This window comes from Vidua macroura, chromosome 7 (genome assembly GCF_024509145.1).
Source record: "Vidua macroura isolate BioBank_ID:100142 chromosome 7, ASM2450914v1, whole genome shotgun sequence".
NCBI classification, from domain to species: domain Eukaryota; kingdom Metazoa; phylum Chordata; class Aves; order Passeriformes; family Viduidae; genus Vidua; species Vidua macroura.
Genome location: NC_071577.1, coordinates 4,336,227 through 4,343,982, shown reverse-complemented (window position 1 = coordinate 4,343,982; position 7,756 = coordinate 4,336,227).

The following is a 7,756-nucleotide window of genomic DNA, read 5'->3' as shown; positions in this document are numbered from 1 at the left end:
ACAGCAGCGGAAATAACAAGGACAAAAAAAAACAAAAAAAAACCCTACAACCACTAAACCCAACAGCAAAGCACTTCTTGGAGAACATTTGCTGACCTGCTGAAATCAAAACATTCCCCAAGGTTGGATGAGGAAACTTGACAGCCCAGGCAGGTTCCTGCCCAGCAGCCAAGGAGGGGAGATGCCAAACTCCCCTTTTGGGAGCCCCACATGTGTTGAGCTCATCCAAGGAGGGACTGCCCCAGATCTGGGCACTGCAAAGCAATGTGAACTCTTTTTTATTATTATTATTATTTTTAAGCTCTGTGCCTCAAATTTGATTCTGGTTTGGGCTTAGCTGCCAACCTGATCCTCTGAGAGCTCAATTTTCATTTAAGGGGGAAAAGCCCAGTGGTTCAGCCTATTCTTGATTTGACTCATTGCAGCAACGTTTCAGTTTCGTGTGGACAGGAAATCACAGAGAAGCAGAGCTGGGTATTTCCCACCACGCCTGTGCCAGGCTCACAACCCTCCTGCCTCAGGTGCTCTCGTAGCAAACAGCCCCAGTCCTGCCTAAATTTATTTGATACAGGCTTAGCTCATGCTGAAGTCAGTTTAAGCGTGGGCTTAAGTGCATTTGAGTTAAAACACCAACCAAAAAAAGACATTTGAGTTAAAACTCCAACAAAAAAAGACACTGTGTGAGGACTACACACTCCAGGTCCTGTCAGTCCTGGGAGTTTATGTGCTGACAAAGGTTAAATGGGTGGAAAACAAACCATCAGGCCCATTGAAGATGGAACAAAACAATGAAAACACCCAGAAACAAGAGCAGAAAAAATTTGGACAGGAACAACAAAGTTAATTGCAACCAGCTTGGCTAAAGCACCAAGATGAAGTGAATTAATTAATTTTTTCCTTGTAAAAATCAACAAATGTTCTGAATTTGCTTTTGGCTGAAATGGGCAAGAATCATTTGCAGGTTTAAAGCAATGAGATGGTTTCACTCTGACAAATCATTTTAAAAAATAACAGGGCAAATATCGCTCAAATCAGCTAAAATGCTAGGGCAGACAAAGCTGAAGTGAATCTGTCAGGAGGGGTCTCTGGCTCCAGGACCTCACGGAAAAGAGGAAATCTGGAACAAAAGCTGAATTATTAGCCCAAGGTAAGTGGCTAATGAGTGCTAAATACACATGTCAGCGGAAGATATACAAACCCAAAGTGGCACTTCTCTTCTCAGAGATGATGTAGGGCAGCAGCAGCCATGAATGAAATCCATAAAGTGGCCCTTTGGGATAGACTTGCCGCTTAAAGAACGGCAAACTGGGGTGGGGATCCCATCGTTTTTCCTATTCTCACCTTCCCTCCACCCACAGGTCAGCCCTGCCCTACGCTCACCTCAATGAGACCCACTTTGACTGCTTCTCTGCCCCTCTCCTGAGTTTAGTGAGGGCTGAGAGTTGAAAACACACAATCCCACGGTCAAATATCCCCTCTGCCTCAGCCCCAGGTGCTTTGAACTGTGATTTCTTTGCGGAGGAGGGCGGGGGATGCCTCAGTCCCCGTGTTCAAAGCCGAGCTGCCAATTGCCTGAGCTGGCTTTGCCCATCAGACTAAACAGGTCAGGGCTTGGCTGGCAGCCATCACCCCTCCAGGTGATCCATCATCATCTGGGACCCCTGGGAATACAGGCTCTGTATTCTGAAGGGGCAGGAGGAGCCCAGGTGTTGCTTACTTTGGATGTCGTGCCCTGGCCATAAATAAGGCCCAGGAGCTGCACGTGTCAGTGCTGGCCGGCAGCAGAACTCCAGATCTCAGAGCTGGGGGGTGCCTCTGCTGGTTCCTCGGGGCAGGAGGTGGTGGCAGTCCCCCAAAACCTCCAGGGACATAAACCCCACTGCCACAAGAGCCTGGCGGGCACCAGGTCAAACACAGTGGAAGGGGGCTGGGTTTTAGGGCAGGGATTTCTGCCGGTGCTGTTTGATGGAAAGTGGAAATGGCTTTGCCTACACAGAATGCCCTCACAGCTCAGCTCAGCCTTTGGGATGTGCACTTCAAGGATGACAGGCTGTCCTACCTGCCCCTGTAGAACCAGAGAGGGAAAGGGACCCCAAAGAGGCTCAAACAACATTTCCAGGCAGAAAAGGGTGGCAGCAAAATGATTCCAGCAGCAAAATGATTCCAGCAGTGAAATGCTTCCACTGAAATGATTCTCATTTCAAAGAGACGTGCCCAGCAACTTCCATTTCGGGTTCATGCTGGAACACAGTGTCTCAAATTGCCTGAGATTTTAGGAATATGTCATTAACTGTAGTAAACAAGCTGCGAACCAGATCTGCCCAAAACGGGGTTTTCCAGCTCAGTTTTGTGTCTGCTTTTTGAGCTGTTTCAAAACTTGTGTGTTCCAACCAAAAAAAAAAAGGAAAACTTATCCAAACAGGAATATTTTCAAACAAAATATGAACATCAGGCCACCAAACAAGAGAGGGTGGGAGAGGGTCCCACTGAGCACTGCTTACCCACCTGTGTGAGTGCACAGCATTTTGGGATTTGCCAGCTCATCACAAAACCCTAATCTGGCTAAAGGAGACAATCTCCAAATAAAGGCTTTCTCCCCAAAGCTGCCACTCCTGAAAAATGGTATGGAAAAGCTTTCTCAGAACTTCCCTGAACTTTTAATTCATGGTTTTTACCAATTCAAGGAGTCCATACGTTCCTGCTCTCCCTTCCAGGCTGTTGTCAGGCTCTGCTTTGGAGGTGGGGAGGGAGCCAGGAAGCACCCTGAGGGAGAAGGCGAGGAAAAGGGAAGATAAGGGAAACCTTATCCCAGTTTGGAGCTATGGGATTAACAGCTGGGCAGGAGACAAGCAGGTTTTCAGCACACAAATAGCCAACAGCCTTTCCTTTAAGGGGTGTCTGTGGCCCCATAGCCTCCCAAGGGATCCCAGAACCTCCTGGGGTGCCAGAAAAGCACCACAGGGAACAGCTGGGGCTGTTCAGGCTGGAGATCAGGGAAAGGTTCTTCTCTCAGAGGGTGCTGGGCACGGCCCCAAGGCTGACAGAGCCCAGGGAGGGTTTGGACAACGCTGCCAGGGATGCCCAGGGTGGGATTGTTGGGGTGTCTGTGCAGGGCCAGGGCTTGGACTGGGTGGTCCTTGTGGGTCCCTTCCGCTCGGGACATTCTATAATTCCATTATTCTCATTCTTCACCCATCAAGCAGAGGGAGGCGTGCATGGGAACCAGCAGAGGCAAGGGAAGAAACCAAGCAGACCTTTCATCTTTGGAGAGGATGAATTTCCTCCTCAGCCTTAATTTGGCCCCTGAGCCGTTTTGGTGGAGGCTGCCATCACAAACAAAGTGCTCTGTTTTCCTGACCAGGATCCAAGGGAGAGCTGAAATCCCCTTGCAGGAGGAAAAACCTTTCAGGGTTTTTCCCTTCCTCAAAAGAGGAGGAGACAAGAAAAGGAGCCCAAGGGCAGCCCATGCCAAACTGAGTCTCCTCCAAATCCTCTGGAGATGTTATTTCACCCTCGTTGGGATGTAGAAATAATATTTACCCCAGCTGCAGCCAATATCCAGCATCTGCGGCGCGCCGCTATGGATCTGTCACATCTGGATGCTGGGGATGACGGAGGGGAGTTCAAACACAGCCCTGGAACACGAGTCCAGCAGGAAGTGCTGGCCAGCAGCCAAGGAAAATGGCCAGCACACGGAGCGGAGCTGGTGGCCAGTGGCTCATCCCGCTACACTCAGAGCGCACGTGCCAAAGCAAACGGGAAGCTTTGACCCTGCTGAGATTCCCAGCCTCAGCCCTCCTCAAGCAAGCCCCAGCCAGCCTCAAATTATCCCCAAATACCAATAAAGTCCAGGAGATGGGAAAGCCCCAGGAAAGGATGCTCCATGCTGAGTGTTAGACAGTTGCAGCCCGGTTTGTAACCCCTCCTTCCTGAGAATACTCTTATTTTTCTGCAGCAGATTTGGAAAGAATAAAACCCTTCAGTTCAGAAATGCTACTCTGAAAATGTGGGGGTTTTTTTAGGTTTTTTTTGCTTTTTTTTATTATTTCCAGGAAATGAGAGGCATTTGTGGGATTGGGGGGGAAAAAAACCCCACATATTTAGGCTACTGCTCTTAGTCACAACTGGTCTCACCAGGGAGTTTTCTACTGGGAAATTATGTTCTGTGGAGTTACCTTAATTTTTGAGGGTGTTGTGTCAGACCAGCCTGATTTTATCAGAGTTTACAGGCTTGGTTTTATCCAACTAGTCTGTCTTTTTAAGTTCTGCACAAGCTTAGGTAACTCAAATTAACATGAAAAATGTAATTTGGACAATTTTTTATCAGTGAAACATTATTTTTTTAAAAATCCCCTTTTGGTCAAATTTCTCTTTTGACATGTAAGGGAAACAAATTTTCCTCTGAATTCCTTTTTGAATTATGAAAATTTTCACAGATGACAACATCTGGTTCCCACATGGATGGGATTCTTAGCAGGATGAAGCCTCCAGTTTGGTGTCTCCTCAGATCACACAGGATGAATTCAAACTGGCCTGGATGGAAATGGTCCATGAAGGATAAGAACTGGATGGGAGGAAAAGCAAAAAGGCAACCAGCAGAGTACAGAGTTGGCAGAGCTGGTGGATTCCATTGGGAGGTCACTCTTAGGTCTGGTATTTTGGTCCATCTTTATTAATGGCATGAAAATGCAGCGTAATATGCCAATAAAACAAGGGAAAAAAAAACCAAAAAGAGAAAAGCAAACAACCCAGAGAAGCTGACAAGGGGAAAAAAAAAGTGGTATTTCCATGAGGTTACTGCTTAGACAGCACCTGAAACAGCACTGAGCATTGTGGGCACCCAACATTTTAATTTGGAGGGAGTTCATAGAAGAGTGACAGAGACAGTGGAGAGGGAAGTGTTGAACTTGGCTCTGGGAAAAGCTGGACAGAGCAGAAGGCTGGGAGTGATTAAAGAAAATAAACACCCAGGGAGAAATCCTGACCTTGCTGGAGCTGATGTCAAGACTTCCACTGACTTCAGCAGGGCCAGGATTTCACACCAAGAAAGGGGGATTTGGTGGTGGAGAAGGCAACCACGGGATGGAAACAGAGGGAGCAAATTCAACACCAAGGGGGATTCAAGGCAAGAAATCTCAATTTTGTCTAAAAGCAGGAAAATCTGGAGTGCCAGCTACTGCATGGGAGAGCCAACTGCACTTTTGTAACCCTCTAATTAAAGTGAGGTTAAATAAAACAAGTGTTACATATTCAGCTCTGATGAGAGGAGAAAATTGGATGTAACAAATCCACCCCCTGCAGCCAAACTCCCAACTGAAGCATCTCCCCAGTTCATGCACAGATGGTTTTATATGGGAAATGTAAATAATAAGTTACCATCTGGTTAATAAAAAAGTATCTCTGCTACATTTGACTACATGTCCCCATATGTAAACATTTAAAAATACACTTTTTCCCCCCCCCCCCCCCCAGTGTTTTAAGGTTTTCCTTGAGAATGCCCGTGGAGAAGGAATTGCCATAGACATCAAATGTGATAAACCACAAAAATGTCCCATGTTTGTCTTATAAATTTTAAATTTATATTGCATTTCACTGCTGTCTGTGTGGAAATATAACCAGGTTCTACTGCTCAATATCTGGTGAAACTGAGAATTGGAGAAGCCGGGTTCTGAAAGCCATGGCACTTGTAAAAAAAAAAAAAAAAAATCAGGCATAAGGCAGCCTATTTCCAGAAAAATTGTTGGAAAATCTGCTCGGGAGATAGAAGCTATTTGTGCATTTCAGTTAAAATTGTCAACTAGTTGTTTGTTATAAAGGGAAAGACATTCCTGAGGAACTGGAAACATAAGGTCTGGGTTGTTGTTTTTTTTTTTTCCAAACAGCCTCTTCCTGCCCAAACTGATGCACTATCAAAATAAAGCTGCAGAGGACTAAATAGCGTTAATATCAAAAGGGAATTGTGTATTCCAGGTGGCACAGAAAGTCTGACCACTTGTTTCAAGGACAGGCTTTTGTCTTTCTCCTTTTCCCGCAAAGACACCGAGGAAATTCCAGTCCTGGGATACCCAGGTATCCCACCCCATCCGTCTCTCCAGTGAACAGCACCTCTGCCAACTCCTCCTACAGGTTTCCCCATCAGGAGGGGGTTTTGCTTGTAATTAATATTAGCCTAAATGATGAATTATTAAAAATAAAAAAACAAAAAAACAAAACCAAACATTTAAATCAAGGAACACAGGCACAACCCAACACCCTCTCAGCTCAGGGGGGAGTTTAAGGGATTACAGGCTGGACTTGGAGGCAGAGAAAAGAGAACCCATCCCTGAACCCTCCACCCTGAGCGCGCCATCGGACAAGCTGCCAAATTTCCTCTTTCTCAAGGGGCTGAGCTGGCAGCAAGGCGCCAAAGAGGGGCAATATCATCCCTCAGAGTCTCTGCGTGCACGTGAAGAGGAAACACTTCAGCCCCAGTACCAGGAACCCGCCAGTTTTCCTCAGATAAATAATTGGAGCTGCCCTCCTGGATGCGTGCTCTGGAAGCAGAACCGACTCTGGATACTCATCGTGGTCGTAAAAATGTCCTCTGGTTTTGTTTCCTTCCCAAACAAACCTTTTTCAAGCCAAGACCAGCACCCTGGCATCGTCCTGCTGCTTTTAGCTGCGAGCTCCTCGTGTGCTCAAGAGCCTCTGAGGAGGATCTCGGGCCTTGTGGCCAAGGGTTGGTCACCCCTGCTCCAGGCTGACCCCAGAGAGCTTCCATGGAACCACAGCATGTCCCAGCTGGTGTCTTAGTCCTCTCCTTCCCATAAAAATCATGGAATGCCAGAATTGGGTTGAAAGGGACCTGGAAGATCACCCAGTTCCACCTACCTGCCTGGGACAGGGACACCTTCCACTCGACCAGGCTGCTCAGAGCTCCGCCCAACCCAGCCTTGAGCTTTTTCAGGCATGGGGCAGCTACAACTTCTCTGGGCAACTTGTTCCACCCTCACAGTCAGGAATTTGCTCCTAATATCCAACCTAACCCTCCCCTCTGTCAGTTTGAAGCCATTCCCCTGTCACTATGTGGTCCCTCTCCATCGATGTTTATCCTCCATTTAGACACCAGAGCTTGGAAAGGAGATCCCTAAGGAATCCAGCACCACCACCCTTCCATCTGGGCACACAGTTGGCTGAGAACAGTGGGAAAGAATCCAAGAATTCAACATTTGCCTGGAAGCATGGCCAGCTCAAGTCCAGCAAACCTGATTTTTTTGGCTGGACCTTCAAAGAATCACTGTGATGTCACTGGAGCAGGTGAAACACTCTTGGGTTCTTGCTGCTTTTAATCTCTCATTTAATGCTGGGCCACAAGGAGAAAACAAAAAACAAACCCCAAAACTCACCTGGGTGGTTTCTTTGCTCTTAGAGGTGTTGAAAAATTTTCTAGACCAAACTGCTCACTGTACATTTACAGAAAGTTTTTGTTGCTCGGTTTAAATTTATTGGTTATTACATTTTTATTGAAAGGAAGCTGAAAACGTTTACTGACGTAAACCACACTTGCTTCATGCTTTTTTAAGTGCCAGAAATGTTCCATTGCAGGCACCCTGTGAAATGTTTTCCTTTTTCCTGCACACTCTTGAGTTTTATGTCAAGTCTCCTCATTAAACCCAGAAGTGATTCCTTATCAGCTGCCTGGCCTGCTGCAATGTTTGCATTACAGAGCAAGATGGATGTTGCACTTCATTTAATCCTCACACTGGGGGGAAGCTGA